This window comes from Macaca nemestrina, chromosome 1 (genome assembly GCF_043159975.1).
Source record: "Macaca nemestrina isolate mMacNem1 chromosome 1, mMacNem.hap1, whole genome shotgun sequence".
Taxonomy (NCBI): domain Eukaryota; kingdom Metazoa; phylum Chordata; class Mammalia; order Primates; family Cercopithecidae; genus Macaca; species Macaca nemestrina.
In genome coordinates, this window is record NC_092125.1 from 195485128 (window position 1) to 195508633 (window position 23506).

The following is a 23506-nucleotide window of genomic DNA, read 5'->3' on the forward strand; positions in this document are numbered from 1 at the left end:
ACTCCAAGTTTTCCTGTGGCCTCCTGGGAGGTGGTGAGTTGGGGGTTATGCCCCCATAATAGCCTCGGGCCAGAGATTTGAATGCTAGGACTGTCTCTGTGATCCTTTCTACTGCACCAGCTCGAGACTTCCTGTGTTCTCTAAAGGCTGAGCAGCCCATGTCAGCTCAGGTCCCTCAAACCACCTTGACCACATCATTTATTCATTCCATTACCCATTCACTTATTCAACAGGCACCATGTTGGGCACAGCAGCTACTCACTGAGAAGTGATGCAGCATCTGCTTGAACCTCCACTGTCTGCTTGCAGCCCCTGCTAACAGATTTTCCAGAGAGGAGGCTGACACCTGCTGGAATCTGACAGGCACTGGGCTCCAGTCATCCACATGCCCAAAGAAGGGCAAGTTCTGGCAGATGAGAACCCTGGGAAAGGTCCATGTTGGGCAAGAGCGCTGGACTCACAGGTCTGAAATCCATTCTCAAGTCATTGTGAGAGCTTGAGCATGTCATCTGCACCCCTGGGCCTCAGTTTCTCCATCGGTATGGTGGAGGCATTGGTCTAGGCCTACAGCCGGCACACTTTTTCTGAAGGGCCAGATCATAACTATTTTAGGCTTTGTTAGTCGAACGGTCTCTGTCAAAACTATACAACTTGGCAAGACAGGAAGGAACCAGATTTGGCCCATGGAAAGGTAGTTAGCTAACCCCTGGGTTAGGGGAATCATAAAAGCCCTGGCAATTCTGATGTTCTAGAAATCTATAAAGGGGCTATTCTTCTACAGGAGGTGTAGGGAAGACTTCAGAGGCAAACTTTCACAGGGGACATTTAGACTGAATTACAGGGAATGTGCTTTTCTTTCCTGTTCTATATAACACCCATCAACACACATGTGTGCGTGCACACACACACACACACACACACAAAATAGCAGGCTAAATGATGACCTCCAAAAATATCAGAGCCTCATCCTGGAACTGTGAATGCCACCTATATGATAAACCTCTGTGTTTTCACAGATATGATTTAGTGAAGGATCTTGAGATGAAGCAATTATAATGGATTATCCAGATGGACTCTAAATGCTGTCACAAATGTCCTTTTGGGAAAGAGGCAGAGGAAAAGTAGACACAGAAGAAGGGAAGGTGATATAAAGATGGAGGCAGAGGTGCGATAAGGCCACAAGCTCAAAGAAGGCAGGCAGCCATCAGCACCTGGAAGAGAACAGGAGTAGAGTCTACCCTGGAGCCTCAGAAGGAAGCATGATCCTGCCCATACCTTGACTTCAGCCCAGTGAAACTGATTTTGGACTTCTTGCTTCCAGAATTGTGATATCATACACTTCCGTTGTTTCAAGCCAAGTTTGTGGTAGTTTGTTACAGCAGCCATAGCAAACTAACACACACACTTTTTCCCCTATAGGAACCACTGATGTTCCTCATGCCTCTCTGTTAGCTATATTTTGTCTAAAAGGAGAAAAAACAATCATCATCCTTTACATGGACTCTCGCACTGTGATTCATATTGATAAAACACTTCCATAGTATACAGTAGCTCTGTGAGGAAGATGTTAGAATCTTTATTCCATAGAGGAAAAACTAGACTCTCAGAAATGTAAAGTGTTTTACCCAAGGTCACTCTATTAGTAGGTGTCAGAGCCAGAACCTGAACCCAGATCTTTTGATTCCCGATCTATACTGCAGACCAAGTTGAAAGCTAAGCTAAACACACTGACTGCAGGGAAACAAGAATTACAGGAGGGTTGAAGTCAAATTGCAGTTTGGGAAAAGAGTCACTTTAGAATGGAATGATACTGTTTGGGTTTCTAGCTAATGCCTGACTCAGGTTCAGGCTCTGATGAGGATTTAGGATGTGTCCCGTTTCTGGGTGGGTGGCAGACCCCACCTGAGGGGGTCTCTTGGCTGGGAATGCTCAGATTCACTGAGGGTTGGACCAACCCAGCAGTTGGACCTTCTGTGAGCCCTGAACGTGGCTCTTTAATTTAGGCCTTTTCAAGCCATTTGTGAAAATCGCAAGCAGCTCTACGGTGAAGGCCAGAGAAGGGCACTCTGCAACTAGCTAGTCTGGAATTCTTTCCATCACACCACAGCTGGAGAAACCAGACAGCAGATGTGTTGATGCCTTGTACGTGCCAGTGGCAGGAGGAGCAAACCCAGACAGGAACTCACTTTATTAAAGAGCAACATCCTGTAAAGGAGGTTAGTTGTCTGGTTTGCGATCAGAATCATGACCGCTATGGCAAGGACTCCACCAGTCCAGATCTTTATTTATTGCAAAACCCAAACGAGTACTTTAACTCAGGATTCTCTGAAGACCACAAATGTATTGATTGAGAGTGACTGAACAACCCGCACCAAGAAAGGATAATGTATACAATTTATTATACATTTAATTCAAGCACATTTTTTTCCAACAATCACAAATGATATATAGTATGGTATTCTAAAGCTGGAGGACTTACTCCAGCTGATTTTAAGACTTATTGTAAAGCTAATGGTGGTATTCAGACAATGTGGTATTCACGTAAGGATACACAGCTAAGTCAATGGAACAGAACAGAGTCAAGAAATAGACCTATACATATATGTTCAGTTGATATTTGATGAATGTGCAGAATGATTCAGTTGGGAAAAGGATAGCCTTTCCAACAAATGGTGATGGAACAACTGGGTATCCTTATGGGAAAAAAATAAACCTTGAAACCTACCTCACACCATACAGAAAAGTTAACTTGAATGGACTATAGACCTAAACGTATAACCTAAAACTGTAAACCAAAAAACAAAACACAAAAGTACAAAAGACTTGGATCCAGAATATTTAAAGAGCTCTTACAACCTAAGACAAACAAACCAATTTAAAAGTGGGTGAAATGTTTGATCAGACATTTCACAAAAGAAGATATACAAGTGGCCAATAAGACCATAAAAAGATGTTCAACATCATTAGTCACCAAGGAAATGCAAATTAAAACCTCAATGAAGTAATGCTCATACCCACTACAATTACTTACATTTTTAAAAATTGACAATACCAAATGTTAGTGAGTACGTCAAGCAACTGGAACTCACAAAATTTCTGGTGGAGCGTGTAACATTGTACACTCACTTTAGAAAATAGCTGTGCAGGTTTTTTAAAATAAATTTAAACATACACTCAAAAAAATTTTTAGTGACAGGGTCTTGCTCTGTTGCCCAGGCTAGAGTACAATCGCGTGATCATAGCTCACTGCAGCCTCAAATTCCTGGGCTCAAGCAATCCTCCTTGCCTCAGCCTCCCAAATAGCTGGGATTACAGGCATGTACCACCGTGCATAGAAAAACATACAGTTATTGTGTGACCTAGCAATGCCTAGGTATTTACCCAAGGAAAACACGTGGCCACAGAAAGGCTTGTACACAAATGTTTATAGCAGCTTTATTCAAAATAGCTTAAAACAGGAAACCCCTCAGATGTCCACCAACCAGTGCATAGATAAATTGTGACACATTCATGCAATGGAACACCATTCAGCAGTGAAAAAAGAACTACCAATACATGCTACAACACAGATTAATCAGATGCAAGAGAAAACATACTGTATAAATCCATGTGCACGAAGTTCTAGAACAGACTAAATTAATCTATAATGATGGAAATCACATCAGTGGTTCTCTGGGGAGGGACATTTTGGGGGAAGGATTGACTGAGAAGGGGCACAGGACAGTTTTTGGAGACATGGAAATGCTCTATATGTTGATTGGTGTGGTAGTTACAAAGGTGTATACATTCATCAGAAATCAAATTGGTTAATTTTATTGCATGTAATTTATTACCTCAATGAAATGAAATTTATATTTTTAAAATATATCCATATTGTGGTGTTCTGATCATTAATTTCCATATCCTTCCCAAAACAAACTGGTGAAAACTCACATCCGAATAGGCACACATGGATAAATCAGCCCAGATTTTTCTTTTTCTTGTGTTTCTCAAGTTCAAGTTCTACTGGTGTGTTCTCAGTCCTGGCCTCATGCTGGCCTGTGCATGTGCACCACTCCCTTATATACAGGCTTTTTAACTCTGAAAATTCCCAGCCTCTGCTTAGGACAGATTTTGGGTTTGGGGGAATGATAGCCACACTCTGCTCTGAGTACAGAATCTACTGTGAAAAGGAGATATTGGAATCAGACAGAACTGAAACTATCAGGTCCATCTTCACTGAGGCTAATTAAAGGTTTAGGTCAGTGGTCAAGCCAGGCTCCCTAATAGTTCTCTCTCCGCCCAAGCACTGGCCAACTAGACAACCATGGCCTTTTCCACAAAGACAGACATTCCCCTTAAGTAGACTACGTGGAGGAAGAGAGAATGCCTGAATGCTGGGGACAGCTGTCCCAAAAGACAGAGAGAACTAAAAGAGGCTGAGCCATACTCCATCCTCATTCCAAATTCGCCTGCCAGTTAAATCCTAGGGAGAGGGAGGAGCATATGAGGGATGGGGAAAGGTCAAGAGTAGATATTCCCACCACCTACAAAATATAAGGAGTCATGGTGGGGAGCGGGGAGGTGAGTCAGCAGCAGTGCCTATCATTATGGTGACCACATATTACACTTTCTCAGGGACCATCCCAATTAAAGCCTGCCATCATGTAGAAACTATAGACAATGCCCCTTTCGCCCTCAAACATGTCCCTGTTTGAACAATTGATGATATGGTCATGCCATCTACCAATCATACGGAAAAGGGCTTGCTTTCCTCTAATACTGATGACAAATGTCTCCACCTCATGCCTATTACTTTCCCTTTTTGAGGCCCAGAAACCTTTTCTCTCTTTCTAAGCAGTCTTAGCCTCAAGATCCTGCTCATACTGCAGAATTGGGAAGGATTTCTAAGCCTTCTTTTATCCAATCACATTAGATCCTTCTGGCAACTTGGATCCAAGCTGAAAATGAGTGATCCACTGGGCAAATGCATGGCAGTTCTGGTATTTCTTCAGCGCTACCATGAAATGCTCGTCCCACTCAGGGTTTTGCTGCTTATCCTTGTATTAATCCGTTTTCACATTGCTGATAAAGATACCTGAGACTAGGCAATTTACAAAAGAAAGAGGCTTATTGGACTTAGAGTTCCACCTGGCTGAGGAGGCCTCACAATCATGGCAGAAGGCAAGGAGGAGGAAGTCACATCTTACATGGATGGCAGCAGGGAAAGAGAGAGCATGTGCAGGGCAACTCCTGTTTTTAAAACCATCAGATCTGACCGGGCACAGTGGCTCATGCTTGTAATCCCAGCACTTTGGGAGGCCAAGGCAGGCAGATCACCTGAGGTTGGGAGTTCGAGACCAGCCTGACCAACATGGAGAAACCCCATCTCTACTAAAAATATTTACAAAATTAGCTGGGCGTGTGGCACATGCCTGTAATCCCAGCTATTTGGGAGACTGAGGCAGGAGATCGCTTGAACCTGGGAGGCAGAGGTTTCGGTGAGCCAAGATCGCGTCATTGTGCTCCAGCCTGGGCAACAAGAGCGAAACCCCATCTCAAAAAGAAAGAAAGAAAGAAAGAAAACCATCAGATTCTGTGAGAACCATTCACTATCATGAGAACAGCATGGGGAAGACCCACTCTTATAATTCAATCATCCCTCACTGGGTCCCTCCCACAACATGTGGGAATCATGGAAGCTACAAGATGAGATTTGGGTGGAGACACAGAGCCAAACCATGTCAATCCGTTTCTCTCTGTTGGGAGGGGGGCTGCACTGTGTGCTGAAAGAGCTCAGAGAGGCATGAGTTGCTGTCCTTGCAGAAATTCTAACCTGGACTACTGGGGCAACTGTGTGCAGCTCATACCACACAGGCCATTCAATAGAGAGCCTTGGAGGCTGCAAGAAGGAGGGAGCTGTTCTAACAGTGGATGGGAGAGGTGGCATGAAGTCATGGTATCTGAGCAGAAGGTCAGAAGGCAGAGATCAGGGAAAGCCTCATGCATGCAGTATGATAGCAGCCCACTGGGACTTCCCCATGCCCCACCCAAGTGCAGGACTTCAGCCCCTTCCACAGGATGTGCTCCAACAGCCCTCCGAAGTGTCATCCTTCTGTCCATGCACTGCATTATTGCCAGAGCTGGCTTCCCATTGCCTAACTCTGGCTGTTTCACAACCCTGCTCAAGAACTTTCAATGGCTTCCCATGGCCCACAAGATGGCCAACATCCCAGCCTGTCATTTAAGGCTTACCACAGTAGAGCTCACTCCTGTCCCATCATTGTCATCTCCCTGCACTCTCCCGCTTCGAAGCTATACCATCCTTCTTTTCAGGCGTTTGCATCTCCAGGGAAAGATGTCCTCATTTTTGAAGAATGGGCTGCCACGCTCCCTTCTCTTTCTGGCCTCTTCTGACTCTTTCAGGCTGCAGCAGGCTCTCCCTTTCCTGTTGCACATCATTCATTCTTGTCTGGTAACTCATGAGTCTACATTGTCCTATAATCTGTTGGCTTCATGTGCCTCCTTTTGCTACTCCCGACTTCAAGTCCCAATAGGGCAGGTACTGTGTCCTTCAATGTCTCCATCCCCAGGGGCCAGCCCAGGGGAGGGCGCAAAGGAGATGATTAGGAAGTTGTGCTGGGTCGTGTGGAAGGACCTCCTGGGAAAAATGCATTCCTCTCATCATCACACCATCACCTACTTGACCTGTGCCCTGTCCATGCCCAGGGCCCCAGAAGGTGCCCTCAGTGACCAGCCAAGTCTTTCTTTGAAAGAGTTTACAAGAAAGCCAGCTAGTCCTCCAGTTATCATTTTGTCCTTTGGGTGGAACTGCAGGGGGAAAAAAATGAAGTATATTAGTTTACTACTTGATCTCTGCTCCCCTAAAGCAGAGCCAAATCTAAAGTGAATATTGATGACTTTACAAAGCCCAGTGTTTGGTATTCACTGAAAACCATTGTGTATTCCCTAAATAGTTCGTTTTGTTTTTGAAAGTTCTAAAAAATTCAGTGTATTGAAATGCATGTTGTTGCATCGATTTTTCTAAAATACACCTTGTTATCTTTTCTTTGGTAATTGGTGACTGGTAATGACTTTGGCAATTTAACATGTTCTTGCAGACACTTTTCCCATTCCCCTTGATAACTGAAGTCAGGAGCGAGGGCCTGTCTGTCAATCTCTGACGCCTGTCAGCCTGCATGATTGACGGCTTTTGGTCCCACAATAGAGACCATTTTTGCAGCCCCCGTTCTGTTATTTTCCCCTCCTTTAATACTTGTGGGGGATGGTGTTTGCTTTATAATCTGCGTTTAAAATCCAACTTGGAATGAGGCCAGCTCCAGAGAAATTATCACAATGTCTTGTTAGCTTTGCATCAGGAAAAATCCCCAGAGAGTTTCTTAAGCTATGATTCCACCTTCTGAAATTACCTCTGCTCAAAAATCTAAGCTTCAGCCTTCATCCTGATCCCTTCCAATTCCAGGAGAAAGGCCAAGGGGTGCTCTAATAGAGGGCATGACCAGGGGGACCGTGAGCATCTGGAGTGGAGTGGAGCCATGCCTCCCTCCCAGGGCCTCCATGTATAAGCTCCCACATAATGTATGTGGGTCTGAGTGGCAGAGCTACTCAGAAGAAATGCTCTGGATCTTCTGGGCAATTACATTTCTCAAAAAACAGCAGATAGGAGCCTCTCCCAACTAAGATGAAGCAGTATTTGCTTTATCATGGCACCATCAGGTCACACGATTGCCTGAACCCTTTGGATAAACAACCAGAAAACAAGATGAATGAGGGTCAAGGACTGAAGGAATGACATGTTTCCCTGTGGGGTGTTTGGGGTTCATAGACCCACTTCAGAATCTGATGAAAACTGTGGCCCCTCTCCCTAGAAAACTGCACACCCTGTCACGCTCAAATCCTGCCTATGATTTCAGGGGAAACTGCTTCTCTTCCGTGGTTTGTGGCTCTGGGGTTAAGGTCTCCTGCTCTGTGTGAAGGTAGCAGAGAGCTCATCCCCAGAGTCATGACTCTGCAATGTTGGGTGCTGATATGAGGGGTAGCCATAGGAAAAAAGTCTGTAAAGGCCAACTCTTGGAACCATGTGCATTGGTCACAGCTGCCTGTGACAAGAGTGGCTGTGGGGGAACAGGGGTTTGGCTCTGTGCTCCTGCCCAAATCTCATGTTGAATTATAATTCCCAATGTTGGAGGTGGGGCCTGGTGGGAGGTATTGGATCATGGCGGTGGTTTCTCATGATTCAGTACCATCCACCTAGTGCTGTTCTCGTGATAGAGCTGTCAGGAGTTTTGGTTGTTTAAAAGTGTGTAGCACCTCCCCGACCCCCTTCCTCCTGCTCCAGCCATGTAAGAGGCACCTGTGTCCCCTTTGCCTTCTGCCATGATTGTAAGTTTCTGAGGCCTTCCCAGAAGACGAGCAGACATCGCTATGCTTCCTGTACAGAACTGTGAACCAATTAAGCTTCTTTTCTTTACAAATTACCCAGTCTCAAGTATTTCTTTATAGCAGTGCGAGAATGTACTAATATGGGGGCCTCACACAGAAGCCCAAGCCTGTAAATTTTCACTACCAGGTGATTAGTCTGTAGACACTCTAGGCCGATGGAAGAGTACTGATCAACATTTAAATTGGTGGACATTGAGTAAAACAGATTGCCCTTCATAATGTGAGCGGGCCTCATCCAATGAGTTGAAGGTCTCAGTAAAACAAAACCCGACCTCCATGAGCAAGAAGAAATTCGGCCAGCAGATCGCCTTTGGACTTGAACTGCAACTCTTTCCTGGGTCTCCAGCCTGCCAGCCTCCCTTGCAGATCTTGAATTTATAATCCACAGTCACATGAACCAGCTCATTAAAATAACTCTGTCTCTCTCTCTACACACACACACACATTGCACACACACACACCCTGTTTGTTCTGTTTTTCTGGAGAATTCTAACACACCCATTGATAAGTATTTTTTAATTACTTTGAGGTGGGATTCACAGCTTATGGAAAAGCTTTAGGAAAATTTTCTTTGAGACCCAAAAGCCCAGCAAGAATTATTTCACAGAAGGGCTGGGAGCCCAGCATAGGTGGGCACTTCCTCCTGAATAAAGATTCCTGAAGAAATGACATGTCTTTCACAGATAGGAAGGGTCTGCAGACCAAGGCAATGTCCCTCAAAGGGGCCTCACATGTGAAGGAGGAATTCTTGCTGTGTATGTTTTCTGGTGCCAGGGAACGGGGGCAGCTGAGAGGCAGTGGAGCCCGGGTTCCAGGACACTCAGCCTAATGAAGCCATGGACCTCACCCTACAAAACAAACCTGACAATATCTCTCAGAGTTTCCAATGATGATTTTTGAGATACTGCTCAAAAACTGGGGCTGCAGGCAGCTGAAAGGCCATCTCAGGTATCTGATATACCTCATAACATTTCATTCATCATTTCATTGGAATTTTTATGTGCCTTCTATAAGGCAAGCGTTAGAAATATAGAAGCGAAACAGACCAAAATAAGTCTTTTTCTCCATGGACTTTATTTTCTAGTAGTGTGAGGCTGGAAGAGAAAGTACAGATGTTAAACATAAAATAAAGTTTAAAAGACATAATTAAGGCCCCCATGAAGAAATGAAGAATTAGAGTCTAATTAGTCTCCTCCCCTTGAGTCTGGGCAAGCTTGTGACTCACTTGCAATCAAAAGAATATGGCAGAAAAGAAGCTGTATAACTTCTGAAGTTGGTCATAAAAGATGATGATGCTTCTGCCTTGTGTGGTAAAACATTTGCTTTGGAACTCTGAGTGTCATGAGAGCCAGCCAACTCTCCTGAGGTTGCCATATTGTAAGGAAGACCAAATTAGTCTTCTCCAAGGGACCACATGGAAAGGCCCTGGGACTACATACACAGAAAGAAGGGGATGACCGGCCAGCCTCCAACTCCTCTAGCCCTTCACTATTCTATTTGTAGATCCCATGAATACAGCTGCATGAGAGAGCCTAAGCCAGACCACCCTGATGGGCCCTTCCCAAGTCCTTGACCCACAGAAAATGTAAGAGATAATAAAATGATTATTGTTTTAAGTCACAAAATTTGGGGTTTATTTGTTATGCAGCAGCAGACAACCAGAACAGAGTAACTGGAGGGACGGGGTTCCCTTATATGAGGATGTCAGGAAAGTCTTTCTTGAAAGATGACATCTGAGGCCTCTACAACAAGAGAAGCTGCTGTGTGAAGGGTGGAGGGGAAAGCATTTCAGGCAGAGGGAAGTACAAAGGTCCTGGAGCATCAACACCCTGGGAATTTCACAGAGGAGCAGTATGGCTTGGGCTTAACAAATGAGGGGGAGAGAGAATGGAGAAAGGTTCAGAGAGGTAGGAAGGAAGTGGATAATGAAGAGCCTTTTAGGCCAGGTGACCAGATGTCCCAGTTTGCCTGGGACAGTTCTGGTGGAAGCTTGTTGTTCCAGCATAATTGTATGGATCTCCAACTTGTAGACCATGGTAAAGAGCATAGATATTTTATATTAAATTTTTTCTTCATTCCCCCCAGTCTCCAGGCTGGTCCCTGTGCTCTCTATGTCACCCTCACACACTTCACCCTAAACCTAAGAGACAGCTCTTTCCCTCTCATGCATCCCTTTCCTAGTCTTGCTTTTTCTTCCTCTTCATTCTTATTCTCTTTGGAAACAGCCAAGTCTGTTCCTTCCATGATCGCAGACCAACCACTGTGCCTTCAACATAGTGGAAGATGTGGAGAGACTGGCTGGAGTCGTTATTTGGTGTCCAGTGTCCTGGGTTCAAGTTCTGGATCCACTATATCTGGTCTATGTGACCTTAGGTGGCTTGCTTTCCCTTCTTAGGCCTTTAGATTCCTATCTATTGAGTGGAAATTTAAACTGTCTACTTCATAGTGTGGTTGCAAAAAGAGCATATGACTATTTGCTAATCAAGAGTTGGTTTCATGTCTGAGGAAGCTTGACAAGATGCTATGGTTTAAATGTCCCTTCCAAAACTCATGTGGAGATTTGATTGCCATTGTGATGGTATTAAGAGTTGGGACAAGTAAGAGGTGATTAGACTATGAAGGCTCCACCCTCATGAATGGATGAATGCCATTATCATCGGAGTGGGATCTTGATAAAAGTGTGTTCAGCCTTCTCTTGTGCTCACTTGCCCTTGGCATCTCTTGCCCTTCCACCTTCCACTATGGGATGACACAGCAAGAAGGCACTCACAAGATGCCAGCATCTTGATATTGGACCTCCCAGCCTCCAGAACTATAAGAAGTAAACCTCTTTTCTTTATAAATTACCTAGTGTGCGGTAGTCTGTTGTAGCAGCACAAAATGGACTGAAACACAAAAGGAGAGAAATTTTAAATCAAAGCCAACAAAAAAAAAGATGATGATTGGAGATAAGGAAGAAATGCCTGATGTTCATGGTGGGGAGGAATAAAATCACTGGAGGATTCACTCAGGAGATGTTGAAGCTGAAAGTAGGTGGCTGCCTCTAGGATGGGGTGTATCTGTACTCTTGATATAGAGGCCAGAGTCTGAGGGGGGTGACTATCAGGGAACATGCCCCCGATAATTCAACGTGGTCCTTTTCTATTTTCCCTAAGTGTCGGCCAGTCTGAGAAATAAAGGGAAAGGGTACAAAAGAGAGAAATTTTAAAGCTGGCTGTCCAGGGGAGACATCACATATCAGCAGGTTCCGTGATGCCCCCAAGCCGCAAAACCAGCAAGTTTTTATTAGTGATTTTCTAAAGGGGAAGGAGTGTATGAATAGGGTGTGGGTCACAGAGATCACATGCTTTAAGGACAACAAAAGATCACAAGGCAGGAGGTCAGGGTGAGATCACAAGTTCAGGGCAAAACTAGAATCACTAATGAACTTCCATGTCCTGCTGTGCAGACATTGTCATTGATAAACATCTTAACAGGGTTCAAGAGCAGAGAACTGGTCTGACTAGAATTCCTAGAATTCGCCAGGCTAGAATTTCCTAATCCTAGCAAGCCTGGGGGCACTGCAGGAGACAGGGCATGTTTCATCCCTATCTACATCTGCATAAGGCAGACACTCCTAGGGTGACCATTTTAGAGGCCCCACCCTGGGAATGCATTCTTTTCCCAGGGCTGTTAATTATTTATATTCCTTACTGGGGAAAGAATTCAGTGATATTTCTCTTACCCATTTTTGGCAATAAGAGAAATATGGCTCTGTCCTGCCTGGCCCACAGGCAGCCAGACTTTAAGGTTATCTCCCTTGTTCCCTGAAAATCGCTGTTATCCTGTTCTGAAGGTGCCCAGATTTGATATTGTTCAAACACACATGCTCTACAAACAATTTGTGCAGTTAACGCAATCATCACAGGGTCCTGAGGCGACATACATCCTTAGCTTATGAAGACGATGGGACTAAGAGATTAAAGTAAAGACAGGCATAGGAAATCACAAGAGTATTGATTGGGAAAGTGATAAATGTCCATGAAATCTTCACAATTTATGTTCTTCTGCCATGACTTCAGCCGGTCCCTCCATTAAGGGTCCCTGACTTCCCACACAGGTGACCTCAAGATCACTTCTGTTATGAGTTAATGTATTCATTCAGACAGGCTTGGATTCAAGTCCCATTTCTTTCACTTGCTGGCCATGTCAGCTTGGGCAAAGTGCTGCCTCAGTTTTCTCATCTGTAAAATGAGTACCTATTCCTTGGGAGATAAAACAAGAAGAATAGGAAAACATGAACTCCTATGTGTCACACATGGAAGTACTAAAATATTGTTAGCTTGCATTTTCTTATTTTCAATGTACCAGGCACTAGGTTAGACCCTGAGAAGGGATATAAATATGACAGTGTTTCCAGGGTACTGGTAGGGAGAAGGCAAGTATGGTACATAAGCCACCATCACTTTGATTTAAATTAATGAAAAGTTAGAGTCAGGAAGGTACTGAGAGATGGAAAGGGTTACTACAAACCATGGTGGCTTCCCTGGTCCTAGTTTCAATTTCCATGAGGTCTGCCTGAGTTTGGTTTCTGTGAGACCTCCATGTTCTTACAATAACCACTGTCCCTCCTTATTTGAGCTGGCTTGAATGAATTTCTGCTCCTTTGTAACCAGTGATCCCTGAGGAATGCAAAAATGTTAGAAGGTTGTCAACATGTTAAGAGAACCCCAAGAATGATGAAATTAATTATGTCTTGTTGTTGCTGTGGGAGGTTTGGGAGCCAGGAGCTTAAAGCTTAGTTAGGGCTTGGACCTACATTGTTTTGGAGTGAAACTTCTGTGGAGTAAAGAGTAAGTGATCCAAAGCATAGAAGAGGGAAAATGCAGGGCATATTCAAAAGTCGGGAAGAGGTACAATCTGCCAGGAATTTGGGGTGTGCAAAGTAGAGTAAGGAGCCACTGAGCTGGAGAGGGAAAGAGGAGCCAGGTCCCTTGGTCTCCAGGTGGCAGGTTGAGGTGATAGGACTTCATTCATAGAAGGCAGGGAGTCACTCTGTTGCTTTTAAGCACAGAGATGACAGAGGGAAGACAAACAGCCATTTGAGGATGGATGAGTGCTGGGCAGCCCTGGAAGCAGAGGCAACAGAGAGAAGGCTGTTGCAAGGGGCCTGGATGGAAATGATGAGCCTGGGGCTAGGGCAGGGCCAGTGGAGATGGCCTGTGGAAACTGCTTGGATTATCACAAAGATCAGGAGAATGGGGTGTGTAGATTGGCCAGCTTGGCCATGTGTCTATGCCTATGCCAGGGGATGTCATGGCAGCCTCCCAGGATCACATAAAGTGAGTAAGGAACTGGTTCAAGGGAACCAGAAGGAAGATAATGAAAGCATGTGCTGGGTAAAACAACAACCAAAAACCTGTAACTTTAGCAGACATTTGCTAGAACAACAAAACGTAGGGCAGGCTAAAAAGTCAAGATGGAAGAGAAAGAAAAGCCATAAAAGTTCAAAAGCATAAGAGTGTTGATAGCAGCATGGTTCTTAGTAGTAAAAGCTGGAAACCACTAAAATGTCCAACATCAAGGAAAGGGTTAAATAAATTATAGACCATCCACTCAATGGAGCTGTACCATAGACTTTAAAAGGAAATGGTAGATGTATGGTTTGAATGTGTCCCCCAAATTTCCTATGTCAGAAATTAAATCTCCAAATTTATATGATGATTGAAGGTGGGGTTTGGGGGAGGTAATTAGGATTAGATAAGATTACCAGGGTGGGTGCTCATGATGGGACTGGTGGCTTCATAAGAATAGGAATAGAGACCCGAGCTGACATGCACGCTGTTACCCCTCTTGCCATGTGATGTCCTCTGCCATGTTGTGATGCAGCATGAGGCCCTCACCGAAAGCCAACAAGAAGTGGCTGCCTGATCTTGGACTTCCCAGCCTCCAGGACTGTGAGCCAAAATAAACTTCTTTCCTTTATAAACTACCCAGTCTTGGCTGTAAGACAGTTAGATTTGAATGCATAGGCATGGAAATATATCTAGGAGATAGCAGGGTTTGGAAAATGAGTGGTTAACTGAACAATGTGCATGACATGATCCTATTTATGTTGATAAAGAGATGGAGCAATTTCTTTCTTAAAATTTTGAGGAAGGCTGACTCTTACAAGAACAGCAGTCACAGAAGAACAGCGCTTTGGGGAGCTATTCTTAGGGGTTAGGGCTCCGTGTCAATAGAATTCAGGAGGGCACAGCCCAAAGAAAGAAGAGATGAGTGGGAGGAAGCAAGAAGAGATTGTTAGCAGCTGCTATGAGCGAGACACTTTGGGGAGGAAGAGAGATGTCTAAAGCTGACTCTTAGAAAGCTGTGAAAAGCTCCTGCACTACCTTTTTAAAGAAACCAACAATAAAGATTTATATTATTCTCCAGGCTTATGGAGTCTGATTTGGGTTATTTTGGATGACTGTTGAGCAGAGACCAGCAGCCTTAAAGGCTTCTTAGATATATTTGGGTCACATCCATATATATTTATATAAGCATTTTTTAAAAGTCTGAAAGGATATACACCAAACTGTCAACAGTGGTTATCTCTGAAGGATGAAATATCAAGGGACTTTTGCTTTCTCTGTATTGTCTTAAAAAATTTTTTTTTTACCTAATCATGCATTATTAGAATAAACAATACAGATACAAAGAAAGGAAAAAGAAAAAAAATCTACTGAAATCAGACAGAGTGCACAGTAAATAAATACATGTTAGCTACAAGTATACTCAGTAAATAGTAATTAACTGACGAATTAAATAAAGCTAGTAACAAAGACTGAAATGATGAGAACTCAAGACAATGGGAGACTCCCTCCCCCACCGCACCCCTTCCCACAGTGCCAAGCATAGTCCTTGCTGCTGGGGGCTGAGGCTGGGGCTCTACTTCTAGGAGAAGCCTTAAGGTGAGAAGCCTGTAGCCCATATGCTCCAGAAAGGGCTGCTGGGAAAGGAGCCCCAGAGGGCAGATTGGGGGAGTATGGGGGGCAGAACCAGATGCATTGCATCTTTGTGTCTGTGCCTCGGATGCACTCAGTTCTCTTTCTCCCCTTCTCACCTTCCCCTACCTCCCCTCCATTTCTTCCCTCTCTTCTCCTCCTTTACCCTCCCCTCCCCTCCTCTTCTCCTCACTCTCTCTCTCTCTCTGTTAATCTCAGTTGGGTTCAGTAACAATTCTGGGAATCAACTCTCTATAAGACTTCACTCTGTTCTCAGGGTTGGTTATGGTGATGCGGTGGGGTTTCACAAGAAAACCAGGAGAGGAAAATGTAGGCAAATACCCCTCCCTGGAAGGCCAATGTGACACTTGAGCAAAAGTGGAGAACTTGGGCAAGTGCATAGTGAGCAGATGATATGGCTGGGACCAAAGTCCTCTCCACATTCAAGATCTGGTGATCTGGTGAGGCAGGAGCCTATAATGTGCAGGAAGGAAGAGTGGGATCCAAGTCTCAAGTGTGAAGGGCCTAGAAAGTCATGCAAAATAGCTAAGATCTTATTTTCTAGGCCTTGGGAAGTCAGAAATGGATTTAAATTGAGGAGTGACAGAGTCAGGGGTGCATTTTAGAAAGATCCCTGGAGCTGATGTGGAGGATGGTTGGAGAGGAGCAAGTTGAGGCAGACAGAGAGTAACAGGGCTGCAGAGAAGTCCAGGTGCAACATGATGAGGTCCCAAGTGATGCAGCATCAGTTGGGATGAGAAGATGCTGAGAGAACCATACATGACATTGAACAGGGCGGCTGTGATCTGAGCAGATGTCAGGGAACTCCCGCTGTGAATCTCCCTAGCAGACTGTCTAGTTCTCCGAGGGAACAACTCCTTATTGTGTATCATTCATTCATCCTATTGCATAGCATTCATCCACTTGACAGACATTATAAATGTCTTCTCTGTGCTTATCCCAGGCCAATCACCAAGAAACAGATATGAATGGGACAGAATCTGTCATCTAGGAGGTTAGAGTCCAGTAGAGAAACAAACGTGATATATTGATTGTAAACATAGCCCCAGTTATTCCTCAAGCTGTATATACATGCCTTTGCAAAGTGACTTTGGAATTCCTCTCATACGAGGTGGATTCTATTTTCCATGCCTTGAATCTGGGCTGGTCTTGTGATTTGCCTTGGCTGATAGAATGTGGCAGTTCCAAGCCTAGGCTTTAGAGGCCTCGGGTACTGCTGCTCATTCTCTTGGGACTTTGTCATACCAAGAAAAACCACACGGAGTAGAGCCAAATCTGCTCAGTTGTCCCAGCTGGGACTGAAGTAATTGTGAGAAAGCACAGCCAAGATCAGCCCAGCCCAGCCTAAACCAGCAGAGCTTCCAGGTGACTCAGATTCATGAGGCACAATAATTAATTTTTATTTTATGCACCAAGTCTTTGGTGGTTTGTTATGTAGCAATGGCTAACTGATACAGCATAAAATAAACTAATTTCTTTTAAAAGCATACTGTAAAAGCTCATAACCCGGGTGCCACTAAGGCCTCATAAACATCCTCTATTCTCATCCAACACTGACTTTCAAGCAGGGATCAGCACTGGATCGTACTCTAGGGAGACTGTTCTCCATGGGTCTCTTGCATTTCTACACATTTTGCAAGCAAAGGCACTGACTGCCTTTGGGACTATCTTTTAAAGGGTGTTTGTATAACAAATAGTTTTGGAAACTAGGGATAGTTTCCCTCCAAAGCAACAGGAAGTTTGGTTGGTTGTCTTAAGTAATAAAAATGTGTCTCTCCAGGGCAAATATCAAGCAGGCGTACTTACTCATTATAAAAGATTTGGGTTCCCAAGGCTAGGGGTTCCTTTCTTGTAATGAAACTTGCAGCCCCTGCTGCAGGTGTTAAGTGGCTCTCTTTGTGTCACCCTGCGGGAATTGGAACTTGGGGAACAGCACAAATGCTGACAATCTGGCTACTGCTATTGCTGTGAGTCATAAAGTCCTTTGTGTCTTACTTAGGAGTCCCATGTCCCCAGCCAGCATCCATGACACCGCAGCAGGCTGACTTCTGATGCTGTATGTAAAGTGAATCACAGATCCTTTGCAGTTCTTGATACTTATCCTTCTGGAAACAATTTAATCCAATTCCACAAAGGCTTAGTGAACAATAAGTTTCACTAAAGATGGCATTGGGAGACAAAACAGAGGTTTACATAGCCCACCTTAACAAAAGTCCCCCCTGAAACATTGTTTCCTCTGCAGAGCCCCTCACACTTCCTCTGCAGACATTAGCAGGCTCTTTCCGATTGCATCCCCTACTTCAGTCTCCCTCTTACGCTGGCTGCAGTTCCTCCGGATCTACACCACCACCACTCCCCCAGGCCTATCTACAGCTCTTCCTTTGCTCAAGAAGAGACTGTGGGCATAGACTTCCCCCAGTGTTTCCAGGCCAGCCTTCCCACACCCATCACCCAGCACAGCAAACAAAGAAGCTTGCATGGACTCCACCCATCTTAGAAGATAGCTGGATGAGAGAAACGATAAATAACTTTGTCCTTTCACAACTTTTTTTTTTTGTCACAAAGATTCTAACAAAGATGTAGGCAATCTCTGAAGGCACATAGGAGGGAGAAAATATTTCTGAATGAGAGATCTAGTAAGGCTTTGAAAAAGATGCCACTAATCCCTGAAGGGTGAATAGGTAGGTTTTCCAAAGACAGAAGAGAGCAAGAGCCTGCCAGGCAGAGGTGGCATATGATGAGCGACAGAGGACCACTCCGAGGCGAGAGGTATGGGGTTACGGGGTGCAATCCCAGAAGACCTGGAGTACGCTGGAATTTGCAGACAGAACGACCCACTGAAACCACCAAAAAATGTAGCCTGTCTCTGGGTACTGGGCACGTGCATAAGGTTCTTTAAATTCACACATGAAATATCAAAGCACAGGGGCTTGTAACCAAAGGAAACACCCACTAATCATAGTTTTCGCCAGGAACACCCTAACTGACATTTTAATTAACAAGTTGTTCTCCCCCCACTCCGTTTTTAATATAAGGACTTCTTGTTGCTTTAAATCTAAAATTAATTAAGCGAGAGTTCTCCTCTGGAGTAGAGTATATGGCTCATGCTAAACGGACGGGAGTGATAAGGTAAAGATATATGGCTGGAAGTGTAGGGGGGCACTGAAAACCTCTTTGCCTCTGCAGCAGAGGCAAACCAAACCAGCCACAGCCCACTTTCTCACTGAGAACCTGGGGATCCTGGACTTTTTCCAAGCAATATTCCATTTGAATCTGCAGCTCAGCTAAAACCTAGAATTACTGAAGGTTAAAATGCTGTTACAAGGCCCTACATGATCTGGCCCCTGCCTCTCTCTGTAACCGTAATCTCACCTCGCTCCACCTAGTCCGTGGGCCCAGTCACACTGCCCTTCTAGTTGTTTCTGAACATGACAAGCTTGTTCCCACCTCAAGGCATTTGCACTTGTGGTTTCTTATGCTGGAGACACTCTTCCAGCACATTTGCAAGGCACGTCTTGGGTGAGAAGTCATCTCTTTCTCAATACCTCTTTTTTTTTTTTTTTTTAGACGGAGTCTCACTCTGTCTCCAGGCTGGAGTGTAGTGGCGAGATCTCGGCTCACTGCAACCTCTGCCTCCTGGGTTCAAGTGATTCTCCTGCCTCAGCCTCTTGAGTAGCTGGGACTACAGGCGCCCGCCACCATGCCCGGCTAATTTTTGTATTTTTAGCAGAGACGGGGTTTCACCATGTTGGCCAGGATGGTCTCGATTTCCTGACCTCATGATCCTCCTGCCTCGGCCTCCCAAAGTGCTGGGATTACAGGCATGAGCCACCACGCCTGGCCCTCAATACCTTTTCTAACCACCTAAATACTAATTGATACTAAATACTAAATACCGTCTAAAATACTAATCGATTCCTCTCCCCTAACCATTACCCTGATTTACTATCTTCATAGCCCTTATCACTCACTGAAACCATGGGCCATTTGTGTGCCACTTCTCTTCTCTGTCTCTCTCACTAGAATGGCAGCCCCAGGAAAGTAATGACTGGAAACAGCATATGCTCTCACTTATAAGTGGGAGCTAGGCTATGAGGACACGAAGGCCTAAGAATGATATAATGAACTTTGGGGATTTGGTGGGGGAGGTAGGAGGGGGTGAGGGATAAAAGACTACATATTATAAGTGCACCAAAATCTCAGAACTCACCACTACAGAACTCATCCATGTAAACAAAGCCCACTTGTATCCCAAAAACTTGAAATAAAAAAAATTGTGTAAAAATAAGTAAATAGATAATAAAATGGTTTTTCGTTTTGTTTTGTTTTGTTTTTTGAGACAGAGCCTCGTTCTGTTGCCAGGCTGGAGTGCAGTGGCACTATCTCAGTTCACAGCAACCCCACCTCTCACGTTCAAGCAATTCTCCTGCCTCAGCCTCCCAAGTAGCTGTGACTACAGGCACGCACCACCACGCCCAGCTAATTTTTGTATTTTTAGTAGAGATGGGGTTTCACCATGTTGGCCTGGGTGGTCTCGATCTCTTGACCTCATGATCTGCCCACCTTGGCCTCCCAAAGTGCTGGGATTACAGGCGTGAGCCACTGTGCCCAGTCTAAAATGGGTTTTTTAAAGTAGCATGAATGTCTCCCAGTCAATACACTCTACCATGAAATATGTACATATTTATGCATTTATTTATAAAATAACTTCTACAAGTAAACTGAAATACCACTAAAAGAAAGGGAAAGACAAGAAAGAAAGAAAGAAAGAAAGAAAGAAAGAAAGAAAGAAAGAAAGAAAGAAAGAAAGAAAGTGAGAGAAGAAAGAGACGATAAGAGAAGAAAGAAAGAAAGAAAGAAAGAAAGAAAGACAAGAAAGAAAGAAGGAAAGAAAGAAGGAAAGAAAGAAAAGAAAGAAGAGAGGGAGGGAGAGAGAGAAAGAAAAAGAGAGGAAAGAGAAGAAAGAAAAGAAGGAAGGAAGGAAGGAAGGAAGAAAGAAGAAAGAAAGAAAAGAAAGAAAGAAAGAAAGAAAGAAAGAAGAAAGAAAGAAAGAAAAGAAGAAAGAGAAGAAAGAAAGAAAGAAAGAAAGAAAGAAAGAAAGAAAGAAAGAAAAGAAAGAAAAAGAAAGAAAGAAAGAAAGGAAGAGGAAGAAAGAAAGAAGAAAGAAAGAAAGAAGAAAGAAGAAAGAAAGGAAGATAAAGAAAGAAAGAAAGAAAGAGAAAGAAAAGAAAGAAAGAAAGAAGAGAAAGAAAGAAAGAAAAGAAAGAAAGAAAGAAAGAAAGAAAGAAAGAAAGAAAGAAAGAAAGAAAGAAAGAAAGAAAGAAAGAAAACAAAAGAAAGGAAGGAAGGAAGGAAGGAGCACCTTATTCACTCATGCACCCCTGCACCTAGGACATAGCGGACACTTAGGAACTTCTTGTGGAATAAACGGAAGGATGATATTCCTTCTGCTGAGAATGTTCTTTCCCCCTACTTTCTCCCCTCCTCTCTCTGGCCTTTGCCTGGCTGACTTATGCTCACTCTTCTGCTTTCAGCTTCAGCCACATTTCTTGATTTTCTAGATTGGGCTAGGCCCTCTTTGATACCATTCATCATTTCATCATAACTAAAATCAGTAATTGTGAGAATGGGTTGTTTAATGTCCATCTAGAAGGTAAGACCCAGGAGGGCAAGGAGTTGGTAAAACACTCCGTAATTAGTAGCTACTTTTTTTTTTATTTGTATCATCAGCATGCTGTATTCTTTTGACCAAAGCAACCAGAAGGAAGATCTTCCAAGATAGCCTCAGATACAACCGTCCTCTCCCTAGGATAGGTGAAGGTGTCTGGGGACCACAGAGGCAGGGGCCTGGGCCTTGTGTGATCTGCGTTTGGGTCTGCAGGACAAGGGTTCCTGGCACGAATATCAGTGAAGCAGGTGCAGTGCTGGAATCCATTCTTGCTATTGAGATTTCTTCCTCCAGGCAATGAGTCAGCGGTATAGAATCTCATCACTTTGAATAGAACACATTTTATTTATCTATCCCTCTCTTGATGGGCATTTAGGCTCTTTCTAATTTTTTGCTGTAAAAAAATTATTCCGTAATCCCTCCTTCACTCTCCCGCATTGTTAGATCTTTTCCTTTCTGCTGGATTGTTCCCGCCAGCCAACAAACACATCATAACTGTCTCATCTTAAAAGTAATAATAATGGGCCAGGCGCAGTGGCTCACACCTGTAATCCCAGCACTTTGGGAAGCTAAGGCGGGCAGATCACGAGGTCAGGAGATTGAGACCATCCTGGCTAACAAGGTGAAACCCTGTCTCTACTAAAAATACAAAAAAATTAGCTGGGTGTGGTGGCGGGCGCTTGTAGTCCCAGCTACTCAAGAGGCTGAGGCAGGAGAATGGCGTGAACCCGGGAGGCGGGGCTTCCAGTGAGCAGAGATCGCGCCACTGCACTCCAGCCTGGGTGACAAAGCGAGACTCCGTCTCCAAAAATAAATAAATTAATTAATTAAAAAGTAATAATAATAATATGAAAACAACTTTTCGACCCTCTACTTCCTATTTTAACTATCATTCCACCTCTATTCTCCTTAATAGAAAACTCCTTACTGGCTTACACTTGTAATCCCAGCACTTTAGGAGGCTAAGGCGAGCAGATCGCTTGAGGTCAGGAGTTCAGGACCAACCTGGCCAACATGGTGAAACCCCGTCTCTACTAAAAATACAAAAATTAGCCGGGCATGGTGGCGTGTGTGTGTAGTTCTAGCTACTCAGGAGACTGAGGCAGGAGAATCACTTGAACCTGGGAGGCGGAGGTTGCAGTAAGCAGAGATAGTGCCACTGCACTCCATCCTGGGTGACAAGAGCAAAACTCCAAAAAAAAAAGAAAGAAAAGAAAAGAAAGGAAAAGAAAAGAAAGGAAGAAAACTCCTCCAAAAATTGCTTTTACTCAACACCTATACATCCTCTCCTCCTATTCTCTCTCAAGCCCACTCCACAAAATGCTCTGGCAAGGCCTCTGGTGACCTCCATGTGGCCAAATCCAACAGCCAGCTCTCAAGCTTCATCGTGCGGAATCTTTGCTGTCATGTGGCACGTGGGAGCATTCCTCTTTCCTGGAAACTCTTCTCCCTTCCCTCTTTCTTAGTGCTCATTCTGAGAAGGGCTATTTCTTCTTAGCCTTCTTTTCTGATTTCTTTCTCTTCCTGTGCCCTAGACGATGGTGGGTCCCAGGACTCAGCCCTTAGACCTCTTCTCTTCACTGCCTGTGCTCGTTCCCAGGGCAATTCATCTGCCCCACAGGTCTGAGCACTATCTACACCTGGTTGACTCCCATGTTACCACCACCCATCCTGACCTCCCCACTCAACTCCAGCCTTACAAGGCCAGCTGCCTTCTTGACAGCTTTGCTTGAATGACTAATAGCCTTTATTAGATTTAACATTCACACGCGCGCGCACACACACACACACACACACACTGAATCCAGTTAGGCACATGGTCTTCCGCCACCTTCAAAAATGGTAGTTCAGGCTTCCAGGTGCTCAAGCCAAAAACCAAGGAGCCAACGTAGTCTTTTGTCTTCTACTCACACTCTCTATTCAATCCTTCAACAAATCCAGTCAGTGGTACCTTCCACACCAACCCAGCACCAATCGTGGATACATCTCCACCACCATCACTTCGTTCAAGCCCCCTTCATCCCCCACCTGAAGCATTGTAAGTGTCCTCCACTTTCTCCCAGCCTTGCCCTACCCCAGTCTGTTTTCAGCACAGCCACAGCTGCTGGAGTGATCTTTGTAAAACACTGTGAGATTGTGTTCTCACTCTATTCAATGATTTCCCATCTCAATCAGAGTAAAAGCGAAAAGCCCTACAGTGGCTGGCAGGGCTTTGTATGAGCTGGGACCTAACCACCCATCCAATGTCATCTCTTCCCCCCTCCCCCAACCCCAGCTCTCCCCGCTCTGGCCACAGCGGCTCGCTTGCTGTTCCTCAAATTCATCAAGCCCCGCTTCCAACTCCGGGCCTTTGGAGGGAGCCTTGGTCTCTCTGTCCAAAATACTCCCCCTCCCCTCCCACAGTCATATC

General features: G+C 44.5%; 1 long non-coding RNA gene across 1 annotated transcript; it reads right to left on the reverse strand.

Annotated features, from left to right (window-relative positions):
- Positions 1-4801: 4801 nt before the first annotated feature.
- Positions 4802-6806, reverse strand: LOC139356857 (uncharacterized). The gene is made up of 2 exons (XR_011609328.1): positions 6235-6806; positions 4802-5536 (listed from the first exon to the last, which is right to left on the reverse strand). It is a non-coding gene; the product is annotated as an uncharacterized lncRNA (long non-coding RNA).
- Between the last annotated feature and the right edge of the window lie 16700 nt (positions 6807-23506).